The following is a 13704-nucleotide window of genomic DNA, read 5'->3' on the forward strand; positions in this document are numbered from 1 at the left end:
CTGAATGTTTTTTCAAGGCACTGAATATCCTATGAGCAGGTACAGTTTTTCTTCTGATTAAACTGTTGTGAAAGACTTCACAAGGTAGCAGATCGGAAAAGAACTGATAAATGAAAATAGATTTTTTTGATGCAACAGGAAATTTTACAACAGTCTATTGGCAGAAGTGAAGAATACTTGTCAGATTGTCATTTCAAACACTGTGCCCATTTCACAACAAAATTGAAGTGAACAGAAATATCTTAACCATTTTGAGACACGGGAACATTTTGAATCAAAACCACAAATTGAATTCTAAAGGGTCACCCTTCTGTTCTGATGCAGTGCCCTCTGGTGCTGGACTCACCCACTACAGGTGTCCCCTGCTTTACAAATGGTCGTTTTACATCACTTTGCTTTTACAAAGGACCTATATTAGTAACCTGTTTTTGCATTACAAAGAGGATTTTCACATTTAAAAAAAAATTCCCATATAAATTAATAGTTCTTCGCTTTACACTATTTCAGCTTAAGAAAGATTTCATACAAATGCTCTACCTTTGTAAACGGAGGACACCTGTATTGGAAACATCCTCTCCATGTCTGCTCTATCCAGGTTTTTCCAATATTTTGTAGAGTTCAATGCTACCCCCCCCATCTCTTCTAAACTCTCTAAACAGGCCCAGAGCCATTAAAGCATCTCATATATTAACCCACTCATTCTTTAAACCGTCTCTGGGCCCTCTTCTTCACTAGTTAAGGAGCCCAAGACACCAAATGAAGTATGACCAATACCTCATAAAGCCTTATCATTACATCCCCACATTTATATTCTAATCATTTCAACATGAATGCTAATATTGCATTTGACTTCTTTCCTACGGGCTCAGCCTACAAGTTAACCTTTGGGGAATACTGCACGAGGTCTCCTATGGCCCTTTGCATCTCCAATTTTTGAGTTTGCTTCTGGTTTAGAAAACAGCCTATGCTTTTTTTTCCTTCTACCAAAGTATATGATGAAACACTTCCCTGTGCTGTATTCTATCTGCCACTTCTTTCACCATTCACGTAAAATGTCCACATCCTTCTGCAGACACCCTCTTCCTCAACACTATCCACCCCCACCTAAATTTGTACCATCCTCAATTTTGGCCAAAAGCTATTTCTTTCTTTATCTAGATCTTGTCTATAAAATGTGAAAAGAAGTGGTCCTACTGACCCCCCCAGTGAGCACCGCTAATCACCAGCAGCCAACCAGGAAAGGCCCCTTTTATTCCCACTCTTTGCCTTCTCATGCCTCAGCTAATGTTAGAATTGTTGCTGCAATATCTTGTTTAGCAGTCTCATATGTGTTGCCTTGTCAAAAACCTTCTGAAAATCTAAGTGAACAACATCCACTGACTTTCCTTACTCTAAGCTACCTATTATTTCCTCAAAGAATTCCAACAGTTTTGTCAGCCAGATATCCCCTTAAGGAAACCATGCTGACTTCAGCTTCTTTCAACGTGTGCCTCTGTAACCAGTAACCTCATCTTCCCTTCTGAAAGCGTGGTTTGTGATATTTGTGATTTTTCGATGCCCTGAAACCATTCCAGAATCTAGTGCTACTTGAAAGCTCACTACTAATGTTTCCATAATCTCTTCAACTACCTCTTTCAGAACCCTCTAATGTAGTCCATCTGGTCCAGGTGACTTATCTACCTTCAGACCTTTCCCAAGCACCTTCTGCCCCCTGACTCTCTTGAATTTCTGTTATATTGCTGTGTCTTTCATAGTGAAGACTCAAAATACTTAATCAGTTTATTCAAAATTTGTTTGTTGCCCAGCGGTCTGATATCCACTCTTGCCTTTGTTTTACCCTTAATATATCTGACAAAACTTTTGGTATCTTCTTTGATATTGTTGGCTAGCTTACCTTCATATTTCATCTTTTCTTGTTTTTTGGTTGCCTTCTTTTAGATCTTAAAAGCCTCTCAATCCTCCAGCTTTTGAGTAAATTTTGTTATAAGTTTTGCTCTCTCTTTGGCTTTTATGGTGGCTTTCAAATCCCTTGTCAGCAACTGCTGCCTCATGCTCCCTTTAGAATATTTTTCTTCTTTGAGATGAATAAATCATGCACTTTCCGAGTTACTCCCAGAAACTCCAGCCATTGCTTCTCTGCTGTCATTATTGCTGGTGTCCCCTTCCAATCAACTTTGTCCTGCTCTTATCTCATGTCTCTGTAGTTATCTTTACTGAACTATGATACCAATACAGTACACTGAATTTTGGCTTCTCCTTCTCAAACAGCAAGATAAATTCTATTGTATTATGATCACTGCCACCTGAGCATTCCTTTACTATAAACTCCCTAATCAAATCTAGTTGATTGCACAACATCAAATCTAGAATTGTCTTTCTCTAGTGGACTTGACCATAAACTGTTCTAAAATACTACCTTGTAGGTATTCTACAAATCTCTTCACTCAGAATCCAGCACCAATCTGACTTTTCCAATCAATATGCATAATTAAATTCTCTGTAATTATCACAAAATGCCCTTTTTACTTGCCTTTTCTATCTCCCATTGTAATTTGTATCTCACATCCTGGCTGTTGTTCAGAAGCCTCTATATCACTCCCCTTTTTTACCCTTTTTACCCTTGCAGTTTCTTAACTCTACCCACAAGGATTACAAATCTTTTGATCCCATGCCACTTCTTTCTAAAGATTTGATTTCATTTTTTTTTAACAAATTAAGCCTCTCGATCTTCTCTATTCTGCTGTGTACTGCTCAGCTAGGTCTTCTAACTTAATGTAACAAACTATAACAAATTTGGAAGAACCTCCAAGTTCTGTCATGTAGTGTTTACCAATATAAATGAACAAACGACAACAAATTCAGAGTAAATTACATTGTTAACATATTTATTGTTTTACTTGCAAGACAAGGTATACTTCCAGACAAGTATCATCTGGAAAATAGCTTCGATCTTATGTTTCAACCAAAGCACTTTTATAAAAGAGGACAATAATTGGATTGCTCTATTCTACAACATGACATTCCTCTGTTATCTTTATTTATCTCATTTTCACATTCATTCTTTCGAAGCTCTATCCTGTCTATCTCTCTTGTTAAAACATCCCCTCTGACCATAAAACAAATTGCCTGCCGTTAAAAATAACACCTGCCTTCCATAAAACACAAGCTTGTAATTTTCCCATGCAAACTAGCAGGGCACCTTGGAATTTAGCAGACTCCATTCTGTCACATTACATTTTACCAAAGTTACAAATTCGTAAAGACTTCAGGATTACAGATACATTTCCACATTTCCTCCTTTTTATCATTTTGTGAACACCATAATCATCAAAGCACAATTGTTAAGTTAAGCATTCAAAATGATTTCAAATTTTCAAATAACAATAAGAGCCTCAGAACTTCAGTTAAGCAAAATCTCCTTTTCCCCATTGGGATTAACAGGTATCCAGTTTCAATATCCTCTTCTTAATCCTAGGATACTACACAAAAAAATTGCAAAAGCATAACAGCATTTTTATACCAATGGCTACACTGTAATGTAGTATAGTCACTCACCATCCTCTTCCTGGAAAGTTATAATTTTGAAACTAATCTCCTACTTAATCTGTTTGTTGGCCTCTTGGATATGATTCAGAAAGCGAGTTGTGTTTTAGGATTCATCTGGTACATAAATGCAACATTCATGTCCAATCAGGGCGCACCTGCCTCCGTTCTTGGAGAAAACTATGTAGAAAGCAATTCAACGTTTTGCAACGCCACGACGACCATTTTTGTCATCAATTTAGATATTCATTGTTGGGTTTGATTGAGAGCAAATGCAGTTTCTTTTGCTAACTTTTCCTATGTTAATTTCAAATTAATCAGTTTTTGTGCTGCTTTACCAGTTCAATAGGCATGTGTTATCTCCCCTAGAGAAAAAGCACTAAATCCCTTGTCTCTGGGGTTTGCATCATCTTACAGAGGCATATAGCATCCTCTAAAACACTTGTTGTTTCCAAGTTTATATCCCCAGTGGCATTCTGACTGTACCAATAACAGTAGGAATGGGTTATGTTTCTGAGTCAAAGGTTTCTAAGTACCTATGTATCCAGAGCAGAAGGCTTGGACCAATTAAAGTAACAGTTCATCCATTCCATTAAAGGGCACGGTTAAAACTAAAGGGCACACCCTTCCACAAGTTCCTGGTCATTCATACAAACCCAACAGCTTAGGACATTGATCTTGTCTGCACATTTATTGGGTATTTGTAAGGAAGCAGTCAGGGCAGTTGCATCTGTCAGAGAAAAGACAAGGGCTAATCCAGCCGCTGTCATTAGGACTCTCAGTGGTTATATATATCTTTTTCACATAGTTAGGCACTTTCTTACAGCGAGAAGCGTGAATTCATGATGGGGTTCTTCTTACCTTGATGGCTGTATTAGTAACCAGCAATGGTCCTTCAAACGGAGGTTCCAAACAATTCTTTCTTTTTTAAAATGTCTGCACCACCATGTAGTCTCCGGACTCCAAGTTCTGGCACTTAATGTCTGCTGATGGTTGCTGGGCTTCTAGTTGATGTTACCTGGTAATGCTTTTATTTAGGGCAAAACAATAGTTCAGAGTACTCTCATCCAAGTTATGTGCATCAATTTGTGTAATTCCCAGCAGTGCATCTGATGGTGTTCACGAGGGCCGTTCCATTAAGATTTCATGTTGGTACAAATAAATGTTTCTATTCACAGTGGCTCGAATATTTAACACAACCAAAGGCAGCACCTGTTTCCATGTTAGTCCAGTTTCCTCACATATTTTGCTAAGTTTATTCTTATATTGTTCCATTCATCTGTAACTCTCGGTTCAACGAGCGGCTTAATCTAGGGGAAGACAGCTCTCGGCCCAGCAGCCAAACTTAAGGAATCTTGTTTGAGTGGATGCTGCATGGTGTGTCCTGTTACAAATCAGTACCATGAAATAGCAAACAGTGTACAATATGCAATTAAATGATTGACCTTTATAATTCTAATTTGACTATATGGTTAGTAAAGAAACAAAAATAAAGATAAGGGCCCATTCTCATGGAACAGTCTAATGCGCAACGTTGGAGTTCACTGTTCAGTCCATTCATTTCCCATCGACCTACTCCGAGTGTAGCCGAACTTCGGACCCTCACTCCAAGTCCACTGTCTGGCGGTCTAACAATTCTCTCCATTTGCCTTCACTCCTCGTCTCTCCCCAGTAAAAGACCATGATATCCCTGCTCTCAGACCCACAAGAAAGAACAAAATCCCTCTCATTGGATATCTCAACGTTCCAAAGCTCCGTTTTCTCTAGTCATAACCCAAACATTGCTGCAACAGAGAGACCATTACATTAGCAGTGAAACCTTACAGCGTGTTACACATCCTCTCCACTAGGCCTGCTGACTGAGAATGGATATGTTTCTTCAGCTGTAAGACTTTGCATAACTCTTTAATTACAGCGTCTATAAAAAGCATTCATCCCCCTTGGAAGTTTTCACATTTTATTATTTTACAGCATTGAATCACATTGGATTTCATTTGGTTTTTCTGACACTGATCAACTGAAAAAGACTTTTTCATCTCAAAGTGAAAACAGATCTCTACAAAGTGATCTAAATTAATGACAAATATAAAACACAAAATAATTGATTGCATAAGTATTCACTCCCTTTAAGATAACACACCAAATAATCACAGGTGCAGACAATTGGTTTTAGAAATCACAGAATTAGTTAAATGGAAATCAAGTGTGCAGTCAAGGTGCTTCAATTGATTTCATAAAAATACACCTGTATCTGGAAGGTCCTACAGCCTGCGAGACAGTATCCTGACAAAACTACTCCTGGAAAACAAAAGTCACTTCAAGCAACTACAAGCAACAACAGAAATGTTATTGAAAAGCACAAGTCAGGAGATGAATATAAGAAAATTTCCAAGTCATTGATATTGCTCAGAGTATCAGCATCAATCATTAAGAAATGGAAAGAATATGGCACCGCTGTAAGCCTGCTCAGAGCAGACTTTCCTTAAAAACAGCGTGACTGTGCAAGAAGGGGATTAGTGAAGGAGGCCACCAAGAGACCGTTGACAACTCTGGAGGAGTTACAAGCTTCAGTGTCTGAAATGGGAGAGACTCTTATGCATGGAAGAAATATTGCCCAGATGCTTCACCAGTCAATGTTTGATGGGAGAGTGGCAAAGAGAAAGCCACTCTTTCTCTTTGAGAAGCATCTCACCCGAAATCTCAGTTAGAAATTGTCGGAATGCATCTGGGAGACTCTGAAGTCAGCTGGAAGAAGGTTTTGTATTCTCATTAAACCAAAATTGGGCTTTTTGGACATGAGACTGAACGCTATGCTTGGCATAAGCCAAACACCCCACATCAGCATCCCTACCATGAAGCATGGTGGTGGCTGCATCGTGCTGTGGGGACGCTTCACTGCAACAGGCCCTAGAGGGCTTGTGAAGGTAAAGGGTAAAATGGATGCAACAAAATGCAGGGAAATCCTGGAGGAAAACCTAACGCAGTCTGTAAGAGAACTGCAACTTGGGAGAACATTTGTTTCCCAGTACGACAATAACCCCAATCTTAAAGCCAAAATTACATAGGAATGGCTTAAAATGGTCCTCGTTGTTATCACCCATAACAGTCAGGGCCACCAATAGGATTCTTTAATTGTTCCCCTAGCATGTCGCTGCGCTTCTGACAAAGCGGAGGATATGCTCCGATGTAACCGCATTATATCCAATCCCATATCCTCGTTTATCACCTAGATTGTGTATTCCTCTCTGGTAATTAATTACTTGGAACAACTCACTAGACTCACCCTAGGCATATATGTCCTGATATTTTTAACAACATCCCTCTGCTGTTGTACCCCGAGCGGGGCAGTGTATGCTACAAACACATATTACTCCTCTCTGAGCAGCAAGTTCTCTCTGCAGCTCCCGCATCTGCTTTAAAAATTATGTGTGATTTCCAGTGTTACTTTTTCTTTATCATAAGCTGATTTCTCTTTTTGGACCAGGGAAAGACGCACCCTTGTACTTTATCATTATTTCATTCCGTTTGTGTTTGCTAATATTCTATCAACTTCCCAGTTTTCACTACAGCGTCCTGCAGGGTTTAATAACTTTCGGCATTTATTTCCAGCGTCCGCTGTCCCTGACAGCCCTGTTATTGGATGTTTTATTAATTTCCTTTCTCATATTACGACAGAAAATACATCCCCGACGCTAGATCGACCTGTCCAAGTGTCCCCAGCACTAAAACCATTTGAGCACATCACTTCCACGCGTCTCAGACGCTAGGCCAACCTAAAGTGTTCACCTCCTTTCATACTCAAAATTTCTGTCGTCACGCCGAATGCGTCGGAATCATGACGTGAGAATCTAAGAAACTAAACATTAAACGAATATCGCTAGTCATCAGAGTCAGTAGATTCGACAGTCCAATTTCTCGGGCAAGGCGGAACGCAGGTAGCGATGCGTTACTGTGTTCAAGTCTCGACAAATACTACGGCGGAATGAATGGAGTTAAATACTATCGCAATGAAATAAGAATTAGCTGATATATGCATATTCAGGAGCGCAACATTTCACTGCATATGCCGTTGATATTAATCCTGATTCTGCATTTGCAACATGAATAAATAACCTTAAATCGACCACGTTCCTGCGTAAAATTAAACCGACTTAATTAGCTTTCAAGTTCCATCATCACAATTGCGTGAACCCGTTTACATAACTCACTGGTCACACGACATGTAAGTTGCTTTGGTTCCACGTGAAACCAAAGCCTTTAACTCCTTACAAACTTAACCCAAGCACTACCCATCGGAAACAGTCTGCGATCCATTGTCGAGTTTATTGTCATATCCCCAGCGCAAATTTGCAGAGGTGCAAAAGAATCAGTAAATTGTGCCCTGTCACTAAAGTTTTGTTGAATTCTGAATCATTTTTGCAACAGATCTTTGAAACGTATACGGACGCGAGGATCTTTGGCAACAGGAGTCAGTCAGTATTACATACGAAAGTTCCAGCGGATGGCACAGTACTCCGAGGGATGGGATGGGTTACCGACGATACGTAAATAATTGAAACTAGATTGAGTAAATATGTTTAAGGTGTAACGAGACGAGTCACATTCTTTCGGAAAGAGATGGTTTGGAGAGGGAGTACGATCTGCATGCGCTAGATGCCGTGGCAGCAGGTTGAGGGGGTGTGAGTGGGTAAGGAAGGGAGAATGCCCGTCAACCCCTCCTTATCTCGGAGGTCCCTGCCATGTGACAGCCGACCATCGTGGCCAAGGAGAGCAGGCCGATGGTCCTGAGGTTGTCCATACTCCGAAGGCGATGCCCGGCAGCATGACCAAGAGGGAGCTGATCGCAACAAACCCGGCTCCAACCTTTCTCCGACATCAGCAGCAATCCACCAGCTTCCGGTTAACTCGTCATGTTCTTAGTTCGGATCAAAGTTCAAAGTGATTCTTATCAAAGAGCATATATGTCACCATAAGTTGGCGTGTAGCCTAGAGGATAAGGCGTCTAGTCACTGGTTCGAGCCTCAGCTGGGTCAATGCGTTGTGTCCTTGAGCGAGGCACTGAACAACACATTGCTCTGCGACGACACCGGTGCCAAGCTGTTTGAGTCCTAGTGCCCTTCCCTTGGACAACATCGGTAGCGTGGAGAGGGGAAGGCCTGCAGCATGGGCAACTGCCGGTCTCCCATACAACCCTGCCCAGGCCTGCACCCTGGAAACCGTCCAGGGTGCAAATTCATGGCCTCGCGAGACTAACGGATGCCTATTACTATTATATGTCACCATATCCAACCCTGTGATCCAGTTTCTTGAGGCCCAGCACAGCAAATACAGGAAACTCAATAGAATCGATGAAAGACTGCTCTCAACGGGACAAACATCAACCAACATGCGAAAAATAAACAACAAACAGTACAAATACAAAAAGAAAATTTAATAATAAATAAATAATCATTGAATACCGAGAACATGAGATGAAGTGTCCTGGAAAGTGAGTCACTAGGTTGTGGGAACAGATCGGTGATGGAGTGAGTGAAGTTGGGTAAATTTATCCGATAGGTGATAACTAATAACTGTGCAACTGAGGTGTCAACGATGACCATTTTCATTTGATCATGAACCATGATCAGTGCCCAACAATCAACACACGGAGGCTCTCCACTGAAGAGAAATCAAATAGAACTGCAACATCAATACTGAGTCTTGGGAGCAGGTCAGAGGCTGAATATCCTACAGGGAGAGACTCACACCATAACATTCTTGATCATCACCACAAGTCAGTAGCGTGATGTTCACCAGTCTGGAAAACAACTTGTCCCGATCTGCTATTGCCAGATGCTTTCTGATACCACCAAAACTGGTGGTAATGTGGCTATATTACAGACAGCCCAGTAGTCCGAAGGTTTCAGAAGAACGAATTTATACAGAGATCACAGACTGTTTCAAAACATAAGGTGTCGGAGTAAGCGACTTAACTTTCCACATATTGACTGGGAGTTCCAAACTGTAAGAGTGCTAAATGGGACAGAGCTTATCAAATGTGCTCAGGAAAGTTTCCTTAATTACTACCGAGAAGTGCCAATGAGAGTGTGAGCGATTCTTGATCTGCTGTTAGGGAACGAGACAGAGCAGGTGACAGAAGTTCGTGTAGGAGAACACTTTGCAGTTAGTCATCATAATGCCAATAGTTTCAAGGTAAATATGTAAAACTATAGAATTGAGATTCTAAGTCGGAGAAAGGTAAATTTTCACGGCAGCATAAAAGATCTGCAAAGTGTAGATTGGGATGGGCTGTTTTCTGGCAAAGGTGCACCTGGAAATTGAGAGGCCTTCTAAACTGAAACTTTGAGAGTACAAAGCTTGTGTATGCCTGTCAGAAGAAAGAGTACAGTTAACAGGTGTAGGGAGCCTTGCTTTTCCAGAGATATTGAAGCCCTGGTTAAGAAAAAAAAAGGTGCGTAGCAGGTAGGAACAAGAGAGGTACTTATGGAGTACGAGAAATGCAGGACAACATTCAAGAAAGAGATCAGGAGGGCTAAAAGACATGCGGTAGCCTTCGCTGATAAGATGAAGGAGAATATTAAGGGTCTCTACAGATATGTTAAGAGCGAAAATATTGCAAGGTGAAAATATTGATCCTCTTTAAGATCAGAGTGGCAATCTACACGTGGAGTCAAAATAGATAGTGTAGAGTTTAAGTGATTATTGTTTGTTTTTTTTATTTAGTCAGCAGTCGGACATTGATTCTATGGAAGATATGTCACCAGTAGCGGATATGGCCAAGGTGCGGAGTGAGAGACACTGAAGCGGGTCGATAGTTCAGGTTTTAATGCGAACAACGTAAAAGGGAAAAAGAAAACAATAAACGCCAGGCCAAAAGGAGCCGCTGACTAAAACAGTCAAATGGAAAATGAAGTCTATGCTGCGGCTGAAAAGAACAACTAAGAATAACACGAATACCGCTGGCCTTCAGTCAGTGGACTCGACAGTCCAATTTCTCAGGCAAGGCGGAATGCATATGTCCACATCGTAGCTATGTCCAAGTCTCGACAACTGCTACGAATAAATGAATGGAATCGCATACTATCACAATGAAATGATAATTAGCTGACCTGTGCGTATTCACGAGCGCAATTGCCGAATCTGATGCGGGGCCGAGTCCGTGGTTGTGACAAGTGAGGAGAAGCGGCATAAAGTTCTCGCGCCCTATGGAGATCACAGAGGAGGATGTGTTGTCTTGAGGCTAATCAGGCTGAGTGAATGCCCAGGGGCTGACAAGTTGTACCTTCGGACCCAGTAGAAGGCAAGTGCAGAATATTCCAGCGGCCCTAGCAGAGATATTTAAATCTTCCTCAGCGACAAGTGAGGTACTGGAGGATTGGAAGATAGCCAATGATTCCCGCTGTTTCACAAAGGTTCTAAAGTAAAACAGGAAATTACAGGCCGGTGAGCTTGAGTAGTGGGAAGGTTATTATAACGTAATCTAACGGAACGGTTTTATGATTACGTATTTGTCTTGTCTTGTCCGTACTGCACCAATCGCCACCTCTGGGTTATAAACGTCCAGGAGTAGTGTGTGGTTAAGTGTCTTGCTCAAAGACACACACGCTGCCTCGGCTGAGGCTCAAACCTTCAGATCGGCAGGCCAAAGCCTTAACCATTCGGCCTCGCGCAACAGAGAGACACGCACTGTTGGGATAATCATCATTGCTTCGTGCGTGGTCGGTCATGTCTAACCAAATCTCTAGAGTTTTTCGAGGAAGGCGTCAGGAAAGCCGATGACGGCAAGGCATTGGATATTGTGGGCATGATCTTTAGGAAGGCATTTGACAAGGCCCCACACGGGAGGTTGGTCAGGAAGGACGAGTCACTTGGCATCCAAGATTATGTAGTAAATTGGATTAGGCATTGGCTTTGCGGGAGAAGCCAGAGATTGGTCATGAATGGAAGTCTGTGACTGGTGGAGAGCCGCGGGGATCGTTGATGTTTGTCATCTATATCAACGATCCGGATGATAATGTGCTTAACTGGACCAGCACATTAGCAGATGACACCAAGACTGGGGATGTAGTAGACAGCAGGTAAGACCATGCAGCAGGACCTGGACCATCCAGAGAAAAGGGCTTTCGAATGGCGGGGGGAGATAATGCCGACAAGTGCGAGGTGTTCAACTTCAGCTGGACCAACCAGGGTGGGTCTTACACAGTGACCGGTGGGGCACTGAAGACTGCGGTAGAACAAAGGGATCTGGGAATACAGGTCCATAATTAATCGAAAGTGGTGACACAGTGTCGTTACGAAACTTTTGACACACTGGTGTGCATAATTCAAAGTATTGAGTGCAAGAGATGGGGTGTTGTGTTGAAGTTGTATGAGACATTGGTGAGGCCTGATTTGGTGTATTATGTACAGATTTGGTCACCTACCAACAGGAAAGATGTAAGTACGGTTGAAGGAATACAGAAAAACTGTACAAAGATGCTGCCGGCTCTGGAGGAACTGAGTTATAAAGAATGATTGAATAGATTAGGACTTTATTCCTTGGAATGTAGAAGACTGGGGGGAGATTTAATTGATGAATACATAATGATGAGGCGTATTGATCTGGTAAATGCGAGCAGCTTAATGTATATGGAAACGAGACAATGTTGCTTCGAACCGGAGTTTAAAGAACAGTAATTCACAAAACACACATAACAGACGATAACTGATGAAGGTAAGGATACAACCTACAGATAAATCACACTTAAATAACGAAGTAAAGTGCATTTATATTGAATATTGCAAGGTACGGATCAGATTAACCAGTGACACTTGGAATACAATGCTGCCGGGAGTTCAAAAGCCCGATGGCTTGGGAGAAGAAATTGTTTCTCATTGGAGCCGTTCTTGTTTTTATGCATCGTTGTCTCCTGCCTGATGGCAGAAAGTCAAAGAGGATGCTGGATGGATGGGTGGGATCGCTAGTAACACTAAAGGCCGGTGTATGCAGCGCTCCTGATAAACGTCCCGATGGATGGAATAATTCCCCCTTCCGTGTGAGTAGGCAGTTTAAATGGTTCAGCACAGACTAGATGGGCCAAAAGGCCTTTTCCTGTGCTATGCTTTTTTATGATTGTGTGCCGCAGCAGCAACACTCAAGAAGCTCGACACCATCAGGACAAAGCAGTCCCATTCACCGTCCGCAACATTCATCCCGCCTACAACCCGTGCACAGCGGCTGCAGTGTGTATCAGCTACAAATGCATTGCAATTGCTCGCCCAGTCTACTCCGAGAGCCCCGTCCAACCCTGTCCCTACATCCCCGTAGCGAGATAAGGGCAACAGGACATCACCGCTTTATCACCACTGAGTGTAGATTCCGGAACCCTCCCCAACTACACTGAGAGATCACTGTCACCAGAAAGACACCAACGGCTCAAGGGAGGTGAGGGGTCGGGGAATGGTTTCAACAGCCCGGAAATTTATGGATAAATTTGCAAGAGAGGTGTCTGGAGTATGCAGAATAAAGCATAAAAACATAGAAAGCATAAAAAAAGGATTTTAAAAAATCAGGCAAAATGTAAAAAATTTCAGAAGCAGGGTGGTGTTAGATTCGAATGCCACACTGTACAAAATACGGTAGATGAACGTTTAGTGCAGTTAGAAATTGGCAAGAAGGACTTTGTAGGCATCACAGAGTCGTGGTGGAAGGAAGGTCACAGCTGGGAACCAAACATTCCTCTGCTAAAGACAGACAGGTGAATCATGGAAGTACAGTATATCTGTAATCCTGAAAACTTAATGAATTTGTAACTTGTGACAAAATTAAGTCTATGATTTGTTTTGCTGGCTTGCATGGGAAAACTTACCTTTTCCAAGTAAAATAATAAATCTGTTAATAATGTGATCTACTCTGAATTTTTGTAGTTTGTTCCTTTAGATTGGAAGACGGTACTCGACAAAATTTGGAGGTTCCGCCGAAAATCGCTTGATTAGGTGCGACAACGACACGGAAAATTCCGAGGACTGAACTGCCTACGGGGAAACTCCTCGGCTGTAGAGGACACAGAAGGAAACGTACGTCTGTTTCTATTCCACTTCGGTTTTGTCTCGCTTTCGCTCTGCACCCTGCAATCAATCCGGTGTGGATCAGATGCTCACGTCATGATTCCGACGCATTCG

This window comes from Hypanus sabinus, chromosome 18, assembly GCF_030144855.1.
Source record: "Hypanus sabinus isolate sHypSab1 chromosome 18, sHypSab1.hap1, whole genome shotgun sequence".
In the NCBI taxonomy this organism is placed as follows: domain Eukaryota; kingdom Metazoa; phylum Chordata; class Chondrichthyes; order Myliobatiformes; family Dasyatidae; genus Hypanus; species Hypanus sabinus.